Here is a 19730-nt window from a genome sequence, read left to right as displayed (position 1 = left end):
CTATCCAAAGGCTAAATATAAAAGGAATTCTCAATTGAACTCAATAAAAAAAAAGGCTTGTCACTCAAGTAATAAGGACCCCACCCAGTAAATTCACCAAATGCTCTCCTGATGTGCTAGTGAAGATACTAGGGTTAACCAGTTCAGTGTCTGATCATTGGTTGCCGGTTACGAAAATAGGGCCCAATTTAAAAGCTGGTGGTAATGGTCCGATCAGTTTTCTGATATGAAAAACCCGTCCACCACCTTGATGGTCTGCCCGCTGAATTTAAATATTGGCGGTTCCATAGACTTTAACCTGCCCAAGACTCGCCGACTCCACCAAGAAATCCCATCCGCCGGAACAGGAAAGAGTGGCTGACGCCAGGTCTCCAGCCATACTTACCGCCAAGCAGATTTGGATGTCCATTACCGCCAAGCAAAAAGTGGCAGTCTGACCTCCACTTCCGACTTGACGGACTAGGGTGAAAGGGGGTGAACACTCACTGTTTCTCCCGATTCTTCTTCTGTTTCCGGCTGGTCACGACTGGAAAGGAATCCGGCCCCCCTGCTGCTGCCACAGGACCGCAGAGAAAACACAACCCCCCCGTCGCTGGACACGAAGGTAGGAAACCCGCATTGGCTATGTACGGGGGCTTGAAGGTCACTGCACATGGGCACCTGACCACTGCAGACATATACATGGTACAGTATTCATTTATTTTTTAAATTAATTTTATTTAACTCAGCTCAAGGTACAGTGTACATAAATAACCATGACATTTCAGCTCAGCATAGCAGCTATTATTCACATCAGTTTCATTTGCTATGCCTATCCAAATTGTACATCTTTTGGTGCTTTTACAGCCCAAGCACTCTTCCTTTATTGCTAATCTTATAATCATTAGTTATCCCCTAATTCGCCCAGTGAGAACGTGTGCGATGTTTCCGGACTCATGTGCCCCCTGGCTGAGATCCAGGGTTCCCATATTTTCTCCCATTTCTTAGGACACCCCCGGCTCTGATACACCACCCTCTCCACCCTTTGACACCAGTATAGGTCTGACTCCCACTGCTGCACTGTTGGCGGGGCTAGCTGACCCCAGAGTCCCGCAATATTTCGCTTGGCCACCCCAAATGCCAGCATCACCCATATCCTAGCATATCTGGGTATTGGCTCTTCCTCTGCTATGTGCAATAGAATCCATGTTTCAGTTACATGGTGCTGGTGCCCCAGGGTTTGTTTGACTCGTGTTGTGACCTTTGCCCAAAAGGTCTGTATCACTGGGCATGCCCAGAGGGTATGAATGAAGGTGCCCATTTGCTCGCAAACTCGGAGGCAGGTAGGCGTGTCAACTTTACGGATTTTGTGGCTAAGGGTTCTAGAGCTGTATGCCCTATGGAGGAGCTTTAACTGTATTAGCCTGAACCTGGTTCGGATAGCACTTTCCCTTGGGCTCTGCAGTGCCTCCTGTCATTCCTCCTCCATTAATTCACCCAGGTCTCTGGTTCACACTTCTCTGAGGGAACCCAATGTGTCTGGGGCATTGTTCAGGAGTTTCCTCTATATTGGGGAGATGGCTTTTTTTGGTATATGTTCTGTGAGGAGCCTGTCCTCTAGTGGAGAGGCAGATGCCAATTGTCCCCCCTCCCCGATGTGGCACCTCAGGGCATGACCCAACTGTAAATATTTATAGCGGTCCATATGTTTCATGCCATATTCTAACTCTAAGGTTTCGAAGGGGATGTATGCTTGGTCTCTCCAGACGTCTCCTAATCCCTCCCACTTGCTAAAATCCTCCAGCCTACCCACTTCTTGTAGGAGGTAACTATGCCACGGAGGGGTCTGTTCCGTTAAGATGCCTCATGAGTTCAGGGCACCGATTGCCTTCCTCCAAGCCCTCACCACTGTCCTCGTGTGGGCCGGAAGTGTCCTCTCTGCTTTGTGCCTATAGAGCACTGTTAAGTAATCCCTTCTTCCTATTTGAGACTTGTCGGCCTGATAGGCTGGCTCACTCATGTCAGCAAACACCCAATTATTTATTATTGCCAGATGTGAGGCCCAATAGTACCTGGAGACATCCGGGAGCTCAATCCCACCTTCAAATCCTCCCCATTGTAATTTACGCAACGTAATACGTTGGGTCCCACATCCCATAGGTAAAGTATCAGCGCCTGGTCTATTTGCCGAAATATGGTTTGGGGGTTTTGGTATGGTGTATTTTGTAAGACATACAGTAGGTAGGGGAGGGACATCATTTTAAATAGGGACGCTTTGCCCATCAGTGACAATGGCAAAGATCCCCAGTGTGAGACATCAGTTTTAAGCCACTCTTATTTGTGGGATGAGACTGGTGTTTAGAAATTTCTGAGGGTCCACTGTAATATGTACTATGTTATATTTTTTTTGTTTTTGCAGGTTGTTCTCTCTCTCTCTCTCTTCTCCATCCCCCTTTGAACTGCTAGATGCTGGTTTTTGATTCTCACAGTGCAGGCTCCAGTGCCAGTGTTCTTTCCCCTAAAACCGAAATACTCAATTGTGCACAATTGCACATACTTTAGCCCCTCTGTTCTGTATGTCCCTAGTAAATGGGTGTATGAGTACTAAAGAACGTCCCTAAGGGCTATAGCATGTATTATTCTTTCCTGGATTCATTCCTCCCCCACCCTTCCATTACTCCAGTCAATCTAAATAACAAACTCTCATATCCGCGGATCGAATTAACTCATAATAATACTAAAACTGTACTCATATTTCCCTATACTAATCCATCACTAATTCTTGTTGGGTTCCGGAGTAGCGTGCTACTCGCCGAAAAGCGATTTGACGCCTCATCAGGGGTAGTAAGCGCTATATAAATACTATTACAATACAATACAATGTATCCCAAAGTATTTAAAGCTATCCTGTACTACTGGTATCTCAGTGGACCACTGTAATTGCTGCAATTTCTCCGTTAATGGGAAGAGCACTGACTTGGACCAATTTATATGATATCCGGAGTAGTCAACAAAAGTTTGGAAAATATGCAGAACATAATAAGATGTCATTGGCGAAGAGAGCGACACGCTCCTCCCAGCCTCCACACCCAGGATCCCCCAGATCAGGGGGTCTTGGCGAATCCAGGCCACCAGGGCCTCTATAGCCAGGGCGAATATCATGGGGGTGAGGGGACTGCCCTGCCTCATTCCCCTCAGTAAGGTGAACACCTGGGAAACTGTACCATTCACCTGCACTTGTGCCAATGGTGACCGGTAGAGGAGACGTATCCAACTGCTAAATTTCAGTCCAAAACTAATTTGGGGAAGAGTAGCGAAGAGGTTCGACCATTCAATGCTATCAAAGGCCATTGTGGCGTCAAGCGCCATTAGGACAGCCTCCTCGGAGCACTCCATAGAGCCTCTGAAGGTTGAGTCTCGTCCCCATTTGGGGCACAGGGCTAGATTGGTCAGGGTGTATCAAGGACGTTATTACTGCCTGGAGCCTATCTGCCAACATCTTTTCTAAGATTTTGGTTTCCAAGTTGAGGGGGAGATTGGCCTATAAGAGCTACATCTAGTTTGTGGTTTCCTTGGCTTATGTATCACTACTATGGTGGCCATGCGTTGGTCTCCTGGGAGAATCCCATCTTGCAGTGCTCTTTGAAACATGGCCTGTAAGTGTGGCGCTACCTTAGTGGCCATGGGTTTTTACATTTCTATGGGTAGTCCGTTCGGGTCTGTGGCTTTCCCGTACGCATTTGCTGCCTCCTCCACCATTAGGTCTTCCTCAATCAATCAATCAATCAGGAATTTGAAAAGCGTACTACTCACCCGTGAGGGTCTCAAGGTGCTGAGGAGGGGGGAAGGGATGTGCTGCTACTGCTTGAACAGCCAGGTCTTGAGCACTTTCCTGAAGGTAAGGAGGTCTTTGGTCTGGCGCAGGTGGGTGGAAGGGTGTTTCACATTTTGGCATTGAGGTGCGAGAATGATCTACCGCCGGTTGTAGTTCTGAGGACGCGTGGGACGGTTGAGAGAGCGAGGTAGGAGGAGGAGCGGAGATGCCAGGTCGGGGTGTAGAAGGAGAGCCGTCAGTTGAGGTATTCTGGTCTGGTGTTTAGCAGTGCTTTGTGAGCGTGGGTGAGGAGTTTGGAGGTGATTCTCTTGTAGACTGGGAGCCAGTGCAGGTTTCCCAGGTGTTCTGTGATGTGGCAGGGGTGGGGGATGTCCAGGATGAGGCGCGCGGAGGCGTTCTGAATGCGTTGCAGCCTCTTCTGGAGTTTGGCTGTGGTTCCTGCATAGAGGGCATTGCCGTAGTCCAGTTTGGTGCTTAAGAGGGCTTGGGTGACTGTTCTTCTGGTTTCGGTGGGTATCCATTTGTAGATCTTTCGGACCATGCGGAGGGTGCTGAAGCAGGAGGAGGAGATGGCTTTGACTTGCTGGGTCATAGATGATGAGGAGTCCAAGATGAATCCTAGGTTGCGTGTGTGGTCTGTGGGAGTCGGAGCGGCTCCGAGAGTGGCAGGCCACCAGGAGTCATCCCATGCGGAGGGGGTGGAGCCAAAGTTGAGGACTTCCGTCTTGTCGGAATTCAGTTCCCTCGGTTCCTCCTCCAGATTGTTTAGACGGATATCACTCAAGAGCTCCGTACACTCAGTCCCACCCATATGGGTGGCCAACTGATACAGTTCCTCATAGTAATCAGCAAATACATGGCTATGATCGGGAATGTCTCGCTGGCGTGTCCCCTCTTTGTCTTTTATCTCTAGCACCCAAGACCTCTCTCGGTCTCTCCTATCCAGCCACGCCAGTAGTTTGTTGGCCTTTTCACCGATGTCATAGAGGCACCGCTGGATGGCCAGTGTATAGCTGCGGGCAGCTCCCTCAACCAAATCTCAGGTACCACTGCTTAAGGCACAGCAGGCGTCCGAGTGCATGATTGCGATCTGTCTGTGCCCTCAACTCCAACTGTGCAATGTCTCGCTCCAGCTCTTGACATTGTAAGATCAATTATTTTCTTTCCCCCCCTGTGAGGGCATGTGTCTGTCCCCATATAACCGCTTTAAATGCCTCCCATAAAGTGCATGCAGAGGTCACGGAGCCCAAGTTTTCTTGGAAATATGTCTCTTCCCGGCCCCTAATGCCTCCCTAATTTCCAAGTCTTTAAGATGCCAAGCGCTTATTCTGGGGGGTAGGGATGTAATGTGAACAGCACTCAACAATTTCACCTCGACCAAGGAATGGTCTGAGACTCCCCGGGGTCTGATACTAGCATCTTGGACATCCCTGTGGTGCATGAGCAGGTAATCTGTACGAGAGTAACTATTGGGGGGGGGAATAGGTGTACCCTCGACAATGTGGATTGTGTGTCCACCAAATGTCCACCAGTCCCATGGCATCTACTAATGAGCTCAGTGCCCTGGTGTAGCCCCCATTTGGCCCCAGAGAGTCTATCTAGTTTTGAGTGCATGATGGTATTCATATCTCCCCCAAATATCAAGGTCCTGTATGGAAGGCCCAGCAGGGCCGTGCTCAGGTCGGGAAATATCAGTGAATGTAGGCGTGGAGGGACATATACAGACCCAAAGTTCATAGCTTCCCCCTACCATACGCCGGATAGTATTACATACTTCCCCAAAGTGTCATGCCAACTGCGCTGAACAATAAAGGGGGTTGACTTCTTAACCAATATTCCCACTCTGCTGGAGCCGCCTGTGTATCTAGCGTGGCCAAGTAGTTTGTACCCGGATCTATCCAGGGCCTTGCATGTGGTGCCTCGCTGATGCGTCTCCTGGAGTAGCACAAAGTCTGAGGAGTGTTTCCTGAGATATTGGAGGATTAATGTGCATTTTATCTTATTGCCTAGACCATTTGCATTCCAGGACTATATACATAAACTATGTGGCGTTGCCATAGTACAAGTTGTGGGGTATCGCTGGGAGGGGAGGATTCATAGTGCCTCTGTTCCGCAAGAGAGGAGCCTGGTACTGATGTTTCGCCACACCTTACCTCCCCATCTCGACAAATATTATACCAGAGCAATCAGCAATCAACTACGCAGTTCAAATTTCCTGCTAATCTCCCCCTGCCCTGCTACCCTGCTTTGTGAGTTGTCAACCACCCACCTCCCCAATTCGCAGAGAGCCTTTTAACCTAACAATATGAACTAGTATGGGCGTGACATTGCCACCGCACCTTGCTGTACGGAGTACTGGATTTGCCTTAGTTCAATCTCCCCAAACATTTCTTTCTATGGGAGTTCTCCACCATTCATGGGGTAGGGCTTCGACCATCGCCAAACCCTTCCAATAGCCATACTCTGGATCGTATCAAGTCCCACGTCTCTGGTGAAGTTTGTGCATCCCTTAATTGGCAGCTCTTGCCCGAGAGCTGTCAGCTGCTCCGACCCGGCTGAGCATCTGGTGATAGTCTGCGGGTCCTTTGTTTCTTCCTTTGCACCCTCCATCCCTGGAGCTAATCCCACGCTTCTTCCAGTGCGTTAAACAACCACGTTTTCCACTCCGCAGTAACCTTTAATTTTGCAGGGAATAACATCATATACTTTAACTCTTTTTCTCGCAGTGCTCGTTTAACGTCATCGAAGCACTCACGTTGTTTCTGCACTTGTAGAGTAAAGTCAGGAAAAATGCGCTCCGTTACATTTTCAGGCGCCCCCCTGCATTTAATTCTGGTGGTGGTCCCAGGGGTGTCCACAGGCACCCACCCCCCTTTCAAATACTACATTTTGACCCAGGTGGCAATCCCCGGGGCAATAATAAGCCCAGGAGTGGGGACCCATTCACACCCTCCTTTTTTTTTTTTTATACGCCCCCTGGACCTGGCCCACCTTGAGGCTTTAAAAAAAAAAACTGTGGGAAACCACCGCAAATTCGCTGTCAAATGTTTTTCTTTTTTAAAAAGTGAGTCTTTTTTTTTCTCTGACAGGGTCCCTCTGGGAGCCCAGCACCAGAACTGAGGGGTCAAGGTGACCCTACCCTGGCCCCTTTTCTTTTTTTTACTGTCTTTCTGGGACTCTGCTGAAGACGAGTCCCATGATGGCTGCCAACACTTTCTGGTCGAAGTCAGTCAGAGCTGTGCAAATCCCTGCACGAGCTCGTCATTATTCACGAAGAGTTCACAACCTACTGATTGGATTTACTAATAACTAAAAGCACAATATGCGGACCAAAATCTAGCTTTCTGCCAAATTTGGTGTAATTCCATCCAGCAGTTCGGGCTGCGGTCGTGTTCAAAACTCACACAGGAATTAACATGATATATGCACGATTCCCCCCCTTTTTTTTCTCAGCTCCTGCTTGACGGATCACCCCAAAACTTTCTGTGCACAACAAGAATCACCAGAGCACCTTTTTAAAAAAACAAATTCATGAAGATTTGTCAAACTGTGCCCACGATATAGGCAAGTAAAAAAAACATTTTTTCTACGGAATGGAAACATGGTCCTAACTCTAACTACCTACTGGCAACCGCCAGTAGGTAATTTGTGTGTAGTGTGTGTATATATATAGATATAACTAAAATAAAATATATATATATGGGTACATATATCTATATAAATACATATACGCACATATGTATATATTTTAAATATATATTTTTTTTATTTCTGCTACCGACTCCTAACCGCAGGAGTCAGACCACGACTCAAAGTCATATTTATCGCAGTCATGGTCAAGAAGACAATCTTGTTAATCACCTAGAGGTCATTCAAAAGACAGAACTTCATCGAAGTCAAGCAACTCTAGGAAGAGCCATAAGAAAAATAAGAAGGCTAAGCATGGCTCTTCAACGTCAAGCCACTCTGATCAATCCCGCCATTCCCAGTCACATGAGGCACCTGTGACTTCGGGAAGGAGTAATTCCGTGCTCGAACAACTTTCAAAACCTTCACCTGCTCGACTCATCCAATAAGGTTGTGACACAACATTAGCTCCAACAGCTTGAGAAAGCTATAGACTCGATCCATGGCACTGTTCCAGATCCATCTGGTACGCCTTCAGGCTCCATGGATGCAAGAAGGCCTACAGCTGCTCAAACGTCAACAGATCAATCCTCTACGCCTGTGGTGGCTCTTGGTTTGGTTTCAAGGCCAGTGATGTCGGGTTAATTGAATATGGAACGTTCAACGTCTTTGATTTCAGTGCCGTGCCTGACGCCACAGATTATTAGTTTGAGGCTGCAGAAGACATCAGGATCGACATCGGTGATGCCAGTAACATATTTGATAATTCTTTCGGACTTGAAGGGCAATTTACTACCTAATTTGGTATATGCCGGGCAGAACCGGATCTATCAAGAGAGGAGTATCGTTTTGATGTGAATATCCCAGGATGATATTTTACAAGATTTGCAAGATGCTAGTAGTCTTGACACTTCAGTCGAAGTGGGTTTATCATCTCCTGTACCAGTTATTGTTAGTAAGGAAGCAGTATCTTTTGCCACTGTCATACGTACGCCAGCAGAAACTCTTGATCTTGTTTTACCCCCACAAGAGGTCAAAACAACTTTAATGACAGAAATTCTTAACCCAGCACATGCTACACAGGAGACCTATTTATCATTTAATGAGGCCTTGAAAGGTTCTAAGGGCACCTGGACTAAGCCACGATCTTGCCCTAGAGTAAATTACCAAATTGTCAGTGTAGGAAGCTGGCCTTGTGTGTGGTAGGTACCTAAGGTACTTACACCTTATGGCAGGTCCAGGTATCCCCTATTAATGTAGTGTAGGCAGTGTCTAGAAGCCATGCTCTCTAGAGGTAGCTGTGGATAAGCAATCAAGGCTTATCTAGGAGACATGTAAAGCTCCTGCAATACCACTATAGTCACGCAGCACTTGCACACATGAAATAAAACACTCAGTGGAACAAAAATAAAGGTACTTTATTTTAGTAACACAATTACCAAAAGTTGCTAGAGAGGCAACCCTCCAATAGGAGGTAAGTAACACACTAAGGCCCTCATTATGACCCTGGCGGTATTACCGCCAACAGGTTGGCGAATAAAACAAATGGAACGGTCATCCGCCACTTCTCCATTCCAACTGACTTGGGTCTCCAGGCAGGCGGCCGTCACAAGACCACCAGCGGTATCACGACCCTGCTGAACGCCATGGATTTCATGGGGTTGGGAATCGCCATGAAATCCATGGCCGTAAGCACTATCAGTGCCAGGGAATCCCTTCCCTGGCACTGATAGGGGTCTCCCCCACCCCCGCCCCCACCGCTGAGTCCTCCCCTCCACCCCCCTGCCGCCCCCCAAAGGTGGCGGGATTCCCCTTCCCTCCCCACCCCTACCCCAAACATTGCAACACACCCCCACCCTACACGCATACAGACACCACCAATACACATACCCGCACGCATACCAACATGCATACCAACATACACGCACACATACTGACAGACAGACATGCGCACATTTTCAACCACACAGCACCCCCGCATGCATACACGCACTCACACCCCCTCTACATACTCACACACAACACCCCCATGCACGCACACAACACCCCCACACCCCTCCCCTAACGGACGATCAACTTACCTTGTCCGTTGGTCTTCCGGGAGGGGACGGGATCCATGGGGGCTGCTCCACTGCCAGCAGCCCGTCACCAGAACACCGCCACGCCGAATCACGGAATGTAATTCGGTGGGCGGTGTTCTGATGACGGGCCGTGGAGGTGGAGCAACCTCCAGTTCCCCCCGACCGCCAGTATGGCTGCTGGCGGCTCTCCGTCCGAAAAAGGATGGAGGGCTGCCAGCAGTCATAATTCGCCGAGCGGAAAACCGCCTGCACTGGCGGTCTTCAGCACGGCGGTTCCTCGGCAGTCCGTCAAAAAGACCGCCGAGGTTGTAATGACCACCTTAATTTGTACACTAGTAATCAGCAATACTCCGAGGGCTGATAGCGACCATCAGAGCACTTTGTGCAGTCTTTACAGCCGCTTTATTTAGAAGTAATAGTTTGCCTCAATGGATGACGGGCAACAATGTAACGACAACTAATGATAATAAGAATGTTAAGTGGGCAGTGGTGGCAAACGACACAAAGGTCCAGGTTGCAATCCATCACGTAGTCACAGAGAGTCTAGCCCCTTTGAAATCTATTGACTTCTTATCTGTGGACTTTATCCAGCTACACTGCTGCCTGATGAATCGTCTGAGACCGCTCTTTGTGATAGTAAGGAAAAGAGGGGCAGGCCTGGGTAGATCACAGAGGTGGTCTACCGGTTCTTGTCGCCAGGCAAAATCCCACTTGCTGAGAGCCTTACAAACAGGCGATAATCCTGAGATAAGGGCGGTGAAGAACCTATACAAAAAGACTTTGGAAAAAGCTAAAAACGAGTGGGAATACACAGATTGGGCCACCCTGGTTGATGCCCTTCGTGAGGGCGATACAAAACTGTTCTGGAAGATGGTGGCAGTGAGGAAAGACCCCCCAGAAAGATGAGAGTAATCCATTAATCTAGCCTGAAAGTTGGGTGACACACTTTGAGGACCTTTATAGAGCAGGCCCTAGTAGCAGTAGCGATGTATTTCCAACAACACCCACAGAGAACTGCACCATCTTCAATTCACATGCCACTGATATAGGCTCGCCAGGCTTTGATCTGGCCCCTTTAGTCTAGAAATAAACTGTCTTGGCTCGCCAATCATTGTGAAAAGGGAAGGTCCCTGGCACAGACGGTATACCAGGCGAATTGTATTTATCATGCCTTAGAACCTGGATGTTGTATTTAAATACTTTAAGCAACGCCATTTTGAGGGGAGGTGATTTCCCCCCCACGTGGAGAGGAGCAACTATAGTCCCTATTTATAAAAAGGGGGCAAGAGATTTACAAGGTAATTATAGACCTATTAGCCTAATTGACATTAGTCAAAAGGTGTTCTCCAAACAGGTCTTAGCTAGGTTGCACTCTTGGATCAAAGATAACTCGATCCGATCAGATTTTCAGGCTGGGTTTAGGAAGGGGTCAGCATGATAGACCAGCTTCTTAGATTTAAACTTCTATGATGGAAGTATTTAACATTAAAAAAGGATTATCTGTATGTCGCCTTTATTGATTTAAAGGCTGCATTTCATCTACTTCCATGTGAGTTTCTATGGAACGTCTTGGAATCTTATAATCTAAATAGTGATCTGCTGAGGTTGATATAACATCCTCATGAGGGAACCTAAGCAAGGGTCCAATTGATCAAAGGTGGCGATCTGACATCACCAATCACCATTGCAGGAGGGGTCAGACAAGGGTGTGTTCTGGCCCCTACCCTGATTAGCCTCTATATCAATGGTGCAGTAGACCCACTAATGCGGTGCAATCACAACGCTCCTAAGGAAGCAGGAGTATCTGTCCCAATTCTTATGTTTGCAGACGACACCTTGCTGATGTCAGGAACTCCAGTGGCACTCCAAAATGAACTAGACACATTTACCACGTTTTGCGAGAAGACAGGCCTTGAAATTAATCCAGACAAAACCAAGTTCATGGCTTTAAATCCGCATAAGATATTCAGGGGGAAAATTACTGTTGAGGGCTTATCCATAGAACAGGTTAGTCAATTTGACTACCTGGGGATAAGATTATCTGACAATCTCTTTTGGTCGGCACAAGTTGAGAAGAGTGTTGTTGCCCTCCAGCAATGGTCAATAGTGATCGGAAGGAAAATCAAAAACTATGGGAGGGCAAATCTTGCCAGCTGTCACCGTATATAAAGCTGCTGCAGCGATAGCTGCAACTTACGGCACAGAACTCTGGGGTCACTGTAATTCTCAGAAGCTGACCCTGGATGAAAATAAATGTATCCGTTCTTTGTTACTCCTACCAACAAATGCGCCACTAATTCCTCTTAGGTTTTACCAAGCACTCAATCAGATCCAAAAGGTAATTGCCTTGAGACCACTTACCTATTGGGTGCGCCTCTGGTCTTCTGAGCACTTGTTCTCTTACCAATCAGCTGTAGCGGAGCTAATAGCACTTGAAGGTAAGGTATCAATCTCCTGGTTCAAATACATTAGAGACATGTGTCACTGTATTAAAATGGAGGAGGTGTGGAGATCTCCCCATCTTCTAACAAAGGAAGCAATATCACGTGTAAAGTGATGCTACTGGGAGATGGTCTTGACCCAGCTATGGTGTGACTCAAAACCAGGTAGTAGAATAGACCAATTTTTAAAACACAAATGTTCGCCAAAGTTTGAATCTTATTTGGACAAAATACAACGGCCTATATCAAAAGCCTTTTTATTAAATTCAGATTGGGGATTTTGCCACTGAACTCTTTTACCTTGGGGTGGAATAAGGCTAACTGTATTTCTTGCTTTTGTTATTATTGCCTGATGCAAGTCGAGACCCTGGCTCATTTTGTATTTTTTTGTCCAAAATACTCAACACCAAGGAGGAAGTGGATTATTCCCTTATGTAGGCTCCTTGGAGTAAGAAACTATAAGGAATCACTTCGTATACTGACAAGTGAGCTCAGTGACAAGATTGTGTTTGCAGTAACACGGTTCCTCCAATGTGCCTGGGTACTGAGAACTAGGGAGAGTCCCTATTTGGTTGGTTGTAACTTTACTAAGACATCTGGTTAGAACTGTGACTTACGAGATTCCATAGAATATTAATGGACTTATCAGAGAGACTGCCAATACAGCCATATGCGATAGGTTAATAACCGTGTGACACCATGGATTGATTTTAATCATGCTTCAGGTTTTTATGGATTTTATGAACATATGTATATATTATTTGTAATCGCTTTTATCGCTTTTAGCTGAAATAAAGTTATTAATATTATAGTAGTAATCAGCATTAGGCATAGAAAGTGTTAGAAATAGTGCAAATAGCAATGGACCATAGTTACCCTAGCGGGAGCCCAAACCATTTACTAAGAAAATGGAATACCAATGCAGGAACCCCACCTAGGCAAGTGGAGTGTGTAGAAGGGAGCTAGGGGAACTAGGGTATGTAACACAGTGCCCCCCCAGTGACCAGGAAGAAAGGAGTAAGTCACTGGATTGTTCCCAAACCATCTAAAAGAAAGAAAGAAAAAAAAGAAAATGCAACGCCCAGACAAGACAGCAAGAAACCGGTGGTGGATTCCTGAAGGGGAAGACCTGTGGAAGAGGAACCAGGAGTCGCAGAGGAGCCCACACAGCACACCTGAAGAAAGGCCCCATGCCACAGGAGAAGCACGCAGAGAGCTGTGCATCGCAGGAAAGAGTGCTGGGGGATGGTGCTACACAGAGCCTGAAGATCCCTCAGAAGAGATGCCAACAAGCCTTGATAGCTGCAAGAGACCCGGTGCATGGGGGTACTGTCATGTGTGAGAAGGCAAGAGCTTACCTCCATCAAAGTTGAACAGCTGTCAGAGAGGACCAACAGGACTACTCCGGACCACCAACCGTGATGCAGGATCCACACAGCTGAGGATGAGAGGAGATCCATGCAGCCAGTCGTCGCTGCAGTTGGTGCCTGCGGATGCAGGAGAGTGCCTCCTTCACTCCAAGGGAGATTCCTTCTTCCTTCTCGTGCACACTGAAGACTTGCCGTCTTCAGAGGATGCACAGCCAGGAAAATGTTGCAGAAGCTGGAAGGGGCCATGGAAACAATGTTGCAAGCAGAGTCTTTGTTGTGGATGCAGATTGTCAGCTCCTGGAGAGTCCAGTCATGGTCCCAGTGGCTAGAAGTCGAAGTAGAGCAGCCGATCGTCATTGCAGTTGGTGCCTGCAGAAGCAGGGGAGTGACCCCTTCACCCCAAGGGAGATTCCTTCTTCCTTCTGATGCAGGCTGAAGACGGGCTGTCCTGAGAGGATGCATGACCAGGGAAATGTTGCAGTTGTTGGAAGGAGCCGGAGATACAATGTTGCAGAAGGCGTTTTGCTTCTTTGTTGCAGCTTGTAGGGTCCTGAAAAGTCCAGATGAAGTTTCTTCGATCAGACGCCTAAGTGGAGGGTGCAGAGGGGTCCTGCTGGTATCTTGCAAGCCGAAGCTGAGGACCCACCCAAGAGAGAGACCCTAAATGGCCCTGGAAGGGGGATTGGTCACCTAGTCAGGTTACCACCTATCAGGAGGGGGCTCTGACATCACCAGCCTGACGTGGCACTCAGATGCTCCCAGAGGCCCCTGCCCACCTTGGATTCCAGATGGAAGAACCCTCTGGAATAGCTCTCGGCACCACCCTTGGGGTGGTGATGGACTGGGGAGTGGTCACTCCCCTTTCCTTTGTCCAGTTTTGCACCAGAGCAGGGACTGAGGGTCCCTAAAGCTGGGTAGACTGGTTTACGCACAGAGGGCACCAAATGTGCCCTTCAAAGCATACCAGTGGCTTGGCAAGGGTACCCATCCCAAGCCATTTAATAACTATTTCCAAAGGGAGAGGGTGTTACCCCCTCCCCCAAAGGAAATCCTTTGTTCTGCCTTCCTAGACTTGAACTGTTCAAGCAGCAGGAGGGCAGAAACCTGTCTGACGGATGGCAGCAGTTTGGGCTTCTCAGAAAACCCAAGATGGCTGGTAGGAGCAAAGCTGGGGGTCCTCTAATGAGCCCCCAGTGTGCATGGAATCATACTTCCAATACTGGCAACACTATTGGGGTATGTTTCCGACATGTTTGATCCGAAACATGCCTGGTTTCGGAGTTCCCATTATGTAGCTGGACATAGGAAGTGACCTTTGTCCAAGACACACATAAAATGGCGTACCCGCACTCACGAAGTCCAGGAAAATGGATCTGGAGTTCATGGGGGCACCTCTGCTAGTTTAGAGGTGCCCTCACACACAGGTACTTGCACCATGCTCTCTGGGCTAGGAGGGCCTGCCATAGGGGAGAGTTACAGTGACCTAGTGCAGTGACCTGTAGTGAAAAGGGTGCATGCAACCTTTCACACAGGCTGCAATGGCAGGCCTGCAGATACACTTTGCATGGGCTCCCCATGGGTGGCATAATACATGCTGCCATGCTGCTGTCCACAGGGATCCCCTAGCACCTCAATGCGCTGGATACTTAGGTACCATATACTAGGGACTTACATGGGGGCACCAGTATGGCAAATGTGGGAGTAAGTGGTTCAAGCAACAAAGTTTGACGGGAGAGAGCATAATCACTGGGGTCCTGGTTAGCAGGATCCCAGAAAACACAGTCAAACACACTGACAACAGACAGAAAATGGGGGTAACCATGCCAAGAAAGAGGGCGCTTTCCTACAGTCAGCCAACACCATTTGACACCAGGAATCCGGATTTTTTTACAACAATGTCAAACTCTAATAGTCTAATAATTTAGGCTTCAACAAGCCTTATTAATACCAATGTTTTTCCTACCACTTCTCTTAACAGGGAGTATAAAAAAAGAAGGTTTATGGCAAAAAGGCATTTTCTTCAACCAGTTTGGCTTTAAGATCAGCAAATACATGCTGTCTTTTAGGGGAGATGTTTCCATGTTTTGTGGGATAGAGTGGCTGATGTTTTACCTGCAATACCAGAGGATGGATGAAAGATCTTGCAGAGTTTGGTTGCAGATGGGCAGGATGCAGCAAAATTGTCAATAAAATCTGGCTTGGATAATACAGATTGTTTAGGTAGAGGGTTGGGAACCAGTGTGGTGGTAAGACAGAATGCTTAGATCCGCTCAATTGTTTTTTCTACAGACGTGCAATGTTCCTTGATGGACATGCCATTTGATGGTTCTAGGTTATTTGGGGAAAAAGTAGATACAGCCTTTGAGAAATTTGAGGAGAGCAAAGCCACTGCGGTTTGACTCCTCCAACTCGCCCGCTATCATAGCATCTGCGCACCTTTGGAGGTTTTGGAAGAAGCTACCTTCAGAGACAGAGGCAGAACATGCCTCCAGTGGTGCAGACACCCCCAGACCTTTAGGGGATGTGGTTGTGGAGTAGGTAGACAACGTACAGCCACCAAAGAGAAACCATCTGCCCAAACTCCGGCACCCCCGACCCCGAGCAACCTCGAAGTCTTGCTAAGTTCATCTTGGAACCTCAAAATCAACCGGCTGGAGGTTGCATTGCCTATTACCACCTGGCATGGAAGAGCATAACTTGTCAGATTGTGGCACAACATTATTCCCTTCCTTTTCTGTCGTTCCCTTCAGATATTCCTCCACAATCACAATATCTATCGGAGGACCACTTTTCCATTCTTCAAGAAGTTCAGGCTCTCTTGGCAAAGGGGGCGATAAAGAGAAGGTTCAGTTTTCAGAAATAGGAACTGGTTGTAACTCCCGCTATTTTCTAATACCGAAAAAGGATGAGGGTCTTCACCCTATTTTAGATCTTTAACCCCTTAACTTCTTTTTCGAGACAAAACAAGTTTGAAATGCTCACATTGGCCCAAGTTCTATGTGGCCTGAATCCAGAAGATTAGATGGTAGAGCTAAACCTGCGGAATGCATATTCTCACATTCCCATCCTGCAAACTGTGACATTACCTTGTTTTCAGGTGGGACAGGAGCAATTTCAGTTCTCCGTCTTTCCCTTTGAGCTGACCAGTGCACCTCAGGTGTTCACAAAGGTTCAGAAATTCAGCTTCAGAGATGTAAATACCACTCTTTCCGTACCGCAATGACTAGCTGTTAAAGGCAGATATCTCCAGACGATGGTCAACCATCTCCAGACGATGGCCAACCTGTGGAGATCATTGGGTTTTCCCATCAATGTGCCAAACCTAACTCCTTCACAAAAGCTGCCTTTCATTGTGGCTATCATAGACTCTACATTTTTCAAGTTATACCTCTGACTCAATGAGTTAAGGATATTCAGGCTATAATCCTGATCTTTTCAGACTAGAGCCTGGATCTCAGTGAGAGTGGATCTGAGACTTCTAGGTCTCTTGGCCTTCTGTATCCTGCTGGTTGACCATGCAAGGTGGAACATGTGAGCTCTGTAGTGGCGTTTATTCAGGTGTCGAAGAAGACTGCAAAATACTTGCTGTAATGGTTACTTGACCGCAACTGGACATGCGGTAATCCCCTCTCCCTGCCCCAACCAGAGCTGACCATTGTGACGGATAAGTCATTACTGTGGTTGGGGAGATCACTTGGGAGATATGACAATCAGAGGAACTGTGGTCTGCAACGAAGGCTAAACTTTACATAAATAACTTGGAGCTTAGAGCAATCCGTTTGGCTTTAAAAGATTTCCTTACAAGGATCAAGGGGAGCGAGTACAGGTACTGACAGACAATATGACTACACTGTGGTACTGTAACAAACAGGGAGGAGTAGGGTCGTGGATTCTGTGCTTGAAGTTCTTCTCCTTTGGAAGTGGTTGAGTGGCATAGCTATGATCCCCAACAGCTAGCAGGATCTTCAAATGGAAGAGCAGACAAACTCAGCTGGTAATACAAAGCAGATCACGAATGGCATTAACAGTCAGAGGTGTTACAGGGAATCTTCCACGGACGGGGAGAGTCCAGGATCGATCCTATTCGTCATCGTAGGGAAAGTGCAGTACCCAGCACATTTTCAAATCATAACTTAGCATCAGCAAAGGCAAACAGTCAGGGGGTAACCATGCCAAGGAGGCATTTCCTTACAGTTGTTATTTGGACCAGATGCTGATCTGTATATGGATACTTGTCATGGCATTTTGGGCAGAAGCGGAATGGGGTCCGTTCCATCAGCCTTGAAGAGACACGTGGCCGGGCCGACCAGGCCCCGACGGGGGGTATCGAAAAAACCCTGAAGGGCCACCGGAGCTCTTCAAAAGTCGGTTTCGATCTGTTATAACTAACCCGATACCGAACGCAAACAATACCGACGATTTATCCGAGATTCTAACTAACTTTCCGACCCGAAACACGGAGCGAAAAGGAACACGTCCGAACCCGATGGCGGAAAAAAAACAATCTAAGATGGAGTCGACGCCCACGCGCAATGGAGCCAAAATGGGAGGAGTCCCTCGATCTTGTGACTCGAAAAGACTTCTTCGAAGAAAAACAACTTGTAACACTCCGAGCCCAACACCAGATGGCGGGATGTGCACAGCATGTGTATCTGCAGCTACACATGCCACCGAACACATATATATATATATATATATATATATATATATATATATATATATATATATATATATATATATATATATATGGAAAATGTCACTTACCCAGTGTACATCTGTTCGTGGCATGTTGCGCTGAAGATTCACATGCTGTGCACTGTTCCTGCCATCTAGTGTTGGTCTCGGAGTGTTATAAGTTGTTTTTCTTCTAAGAAGTCTTTTCGAGTCACAGGACAGAGTGACTCCTCCCTTTTGGCTCCATTGCGCATGGGCATCGACTCCATCTTAGATTGTTTTCCCCGCATAGGTTGAGGTAGGAGTTGGTAAAATAAGGATACTAAAGATGCCCATGCAATGGAATGGATATGTATGTACATAGTTTGTAGTAAAGGAATATTTATTTACATATATACAATTTACATGCAACTAAAACGGCTACAGGCTCCCGGGGAGGTGGGAGGACGCATGTGAATCTGCAGCGCAACATGCCACGAACAGATGTACACTGGGTATGTGACATTTTCCGTTCGATGGCATGTGTAGCTGCAGATACACATGCTGTGCATAGACTACAAAGCAGTAATCCTCCCAAAAGCAGTGGTCAGCCTTTAGGTGTTGAATTTGTTTGAAATAATGTTCTTATTACAGCCTGTCCTACTGTGGCTTGTTGTGTTGCTAACACATCTACACAGTAATGCTTAGTAAATGTATGGGGTGTAGACGAGGTGGCTGCCTTACAAATCTCTGTAATTGGTATATTACCTAGAAAAGCCATTGTGGCACCTTTCTTTCTAGTGGAGTGTGCCCTTGGTGTAATGGGTAATTCTCTTTTAGCTTTAAGGTAACAGGTCTGAATGCATTTGACTATCTATCTGGCTATGCCCTGTTTGGATATAGGGTTACCGGCATGGGGTTTTTGGAAAGCTACGAACAATTGTTTGGTTTTACAAAATGCTTTTGTTCTGTCTAAGTAATACATTAGCGCTCTTTTTATGTCTAATGTATGCAGTGCCCTTTCCGCTACTGAGTCTGGTTGTGGAAAGAAGACTAGGAGTTCAACTGTTTGGTTTAGATGAAACAGTGATATGGCTTTTGGTAAAAATTGTGGATTTGTACAGAGAACCTCTTTATGTTTGCGTATTTGGATAAAGGGTTCTTTGATAGTAAATGCCTGTATTTCGCTAACTCTTCACAGTGAAATGATGGCTATTAGAAAGGCTACTTTCCAAGTTAAGAATTGGATTTGACAAGAATGCATGGGTTCAAATGGTGGACCCATGAGTCGTGTAAGTACAATATTAGGATTCCACGAAGATACTGGTGGTGTTCTTGGAGGTATGATTCTTTTTAGTCCTTCCATAAAGGCTTTAATAACTGGGATTCTAAAAAGCGACTTTGTCTGTTTAATCTGCAGATAAGCAGATATTTCAGTGAGATGGATTTTTATGGACGAAAAAGCTAGATTTGCTTTTTGTAAGTGTAGTAAATAAGTTACAATGCTTTGTATGGAGGCCTCTAGCAGCGTGATTTGATTTGCCTGACAGTAGAAAACAAACCTTTTCCATTTATTAGCATAACAATGCCTTGTTGTCAGTTTTCTTGCTTGTTTAATGACCTCCATACACTCCTTTGAAAGGTTTAGATATCCAAATTCTAAGACTTCAGGAGCCAGATTGCTAGGTTGGGAGATGCTGGATTCAGGTGTCTGATCTGATCTGTTGTTTGTGTTGTGTTAACA

At 46.7% G+C, this 19730-nt stretch overlaps 1 protein-coding gene across 7 annotated transcripts in view; it reads right to left on the bottom strand.

Moving 5' to 3' along the window:
* DNMT3B (DNA methyltransferase 3 beta) overlaps positions 1 to 19730 on the bottom strand; it is a 543013-nt gene that overhangs the window by 292023 nt on the left and 231260 nt on the right. The gene's annotated exons all lie outside the window — the stretch shown is intronic.

This window comes from Pleurodeles waltl, chromosome 7, assembly GCF_031143425.1.
Source record: "Pleurodeles waltl isolate 20211129_DDA chromosome 7, aPleWal1.hap1.20221129, whole genome shotgun sequence".
Lineage (NCBI taxonomy): Eukaryota > Metazoa > Chordata > Amphibia > Caudata > Salamandridae > Pleurodeles > Pleurodeles waltl.
This window is presented reverse-complemented; position numbering and strand designations above follow the sequence as displayed.